The following is a 2,509-nucleotide window of genomic DNA, read 5'->3' on the forward strand; positions in this document are numbered from 1 at the left end:
GATCAACAATTTCCCTGAGGTTTCCACCAAAGGGATCAATAAAGTTCCATTCCATTCTGTTCTGTTCTGTTCTATTCTAATTATTCTATTCTATTCTATTCTATTCTATTCTAACTACAAAGAAGGGATGTGCAATTAGATGCAAAGTGCATTAGTCATATTCAAAAGATTAAAGGGTTTTATTTTATTTTAACACACAGTGGATCATTTGCAGAACAAGTTTGGACAGTGTAATATTTTATTTACTTACAGTCTGTTGTGTTGGACAGTCAAACTGCTGATGGTGTTAAAATGTTGAAAGAGTCTGTGCACACGCCAGCAACAACATTCACTTCCCTGTTAGAACATAAACACACGTCACTGCAGCACACATTAAAATCACTGCCTACTACCAAAAGCTCAAGTGTGTTTAAAGTTACTCTACTTTAGGTTTTCCAGTAAAAGGCAGAATAAATGTACCTAAATAATACAGTTGTCCTCCAATTTATTCACACCCTCCAAATAAAGAAGGGGAAAAAAAGGCTGTCACTGAAAAAAGTTGAAACTGACAAAAGTAATGAACAAGAATTTAATGAAAATCATGACGTTGCTTTTGAATTGTGATTCAACAGAAATATTTAAACAACAACAAGCAAACAAGCATGATGAGACCTGTAAAATAATATTTTTTTGAACAACTCTTTGAGCCAATCACTGCAATCAAGTGTTTTCTGTAACTCTCAGTCAGACTTCTCACCTGTTGACAGGTATTATGATTTTGGATCACTGCTCATCAGCAAAGTGCTCGAATGTGTTCAGGACAGTACTTCACCTGTTCAGAGACTCCCTGAAATCCTTGAGAAATCACCAAAATGAAGATCTACAGAATGGACTTATACAGCGCTTTTCTACCTTAGCGGCACTCAAAGCTTTACAATGTTTTCTCATTCACACACACATTCATAGACCAAGGAGACAGAGCTGCCATGCAAAGCGTGAGCCTGCTATTAGGAGCAACTTTGGGTTCAGTGTCTTGCCCAAGGACACTTCGACTGTGGAGGGGCGATCAGTGATTGGTCCAAAACTTTTTTTTATATTAATGATATTTGTAATGTTACTGAACTGCTTAAATTTACTATTTTTGCAGATGACACAAATATATTTTGCTCTGGGAAAAAAATTTTGTTAAATTGTCTCTCAATGTAAAGAAAACCAAATTTATGATTTTTGGAAATCAAACAAATTGACGGGAATATTAACCTAAAAATATGTGATGCTGAAATTGAAAGAGTGTCTGAGATAAAAATTTCTAGGGGTTGATACCGATCAGAAGTTTAAATGAAAACATATTGAATATAATAAAGGAAGATTTTCAAAGTCTTTAGCAATCCTATATAACTGTTGCGGCGTCCAAACAAACCTTTTCACCGCTGAGAGTTTGAGGTTGGGTCCTCAGGTTCACAGATTTGTGACGCACTTGGAGGCTATAATAACAGATACGCTGAGATCCAAATATGCTTTTTGTGCATTTATTGTGACAAAAGAGCACAGAGCTATCACAGCGCAAAAGATGAATGAATGGAAAAAATGAAAACCAGCGAAATAAACAGATAAAAAGGTGGTTAATGAATGAATGGGTAGCGGTCAACAAACATTGTGGCTACTAACCAACCCTGACTCTCTCCTCCTTCCATCTGTGACACAGGTGAGTGCACCCCTTTATACACACACATCCACTTCTGCATGTGCACACGCCCACTCCCACCTGAACCACTGCCTCTGCAACACACACTCATTCAAGCACACTGTGCTCCTCATCTTCAAACTTGTGTGTCTCCTACAAAAACTCTAAAAATATATTAAATTATAAAGCTCTGTGTCTGATTTATCTTAAAGGGTCAGAGCAAAGTTACTCCCATACTGTGTCCAAAAGATCTTTTTCATTGCAGGAGTCCAAATGTGATTTGAGAGATGTTTAAGTTCACTTGACAAAAAGCAATCAAAGAAATTAAAAGATGTATTTCTGTTGTTGGGGTCAAAATATGGAAGAATGCTAATATAAACATAAGATTGTATAATTTGCTCTTGAGCTTCAAAGGAATGGTTCATAACAGTATTTTTGAATGTTATAAATGTAGATGATTTATTTGTTCTGTGAGTCATTAAACTGTTCTACATTTTTCTACAAAAAGTAAAGTTGCACATTTCACCCCAAATAATTTCTAACAAATCTGCACATCTAAGTTTACCTGAGTATTGTAAAAATGCTCTGTATACCTTAAATGTATTCTGTGATGAACAGAGAGACAGTGAACTAATTTCTGCAGGTTATGTCATTTCTGGGAAATCAGCCTGATTCTTCTTTGTGCCGCCTCCCATGAACGAATAAACATCTCTCATAGGAACTGAAACTACAGCGCTCCTTCAGACATCCACACGTTTCTGCTGTAAGTACATCTGTTGTGAACAAAAGTTCACATACACTGGTTAAGACCACGTACATCACCAACACCCAAGGGAAGCATCGTTG

General features: G+C 36.5%; 1 long non-coding RNA gene across 1 annotated transcript; it reads right to left on the reverse strand.

Moving 5' to 3' along the window:
* Positions 1 to 160: 160 nt before the first annotated feature.
* LOC103375781 (uncharacterized) lies at positions 161 to 849 on the reverse strand. The gene is made up of 2 exons (XR_521250.1): positions 737 to 849; positions 161 to 336 (listed from the first exon to the last, which is right to left on the reverse strand). It is a non-coding gene; the product is annotated as an uncharacterized LOC103375781 (long non-coding RNA).
* Between the last annotated feature and the right edge of the window lie 1,660 nt (positions 850 to 2,509).

The sequence above is a fragment of the Stegastes partitus genome, unplaced genomic scaffold (assembly GCF_000690725.1).
Source record: "Stegastes partitus isolate 25-593 unplaced genomic scaffold, Stegastes_partitus-1.0.2 Scaffold2912, whole genome shotgun sequence".
NCBI lineage: Eukaryota > Metazoa > Chordata > Actinopteri > Pomacentridae > Stegastes > Stegastes partitus.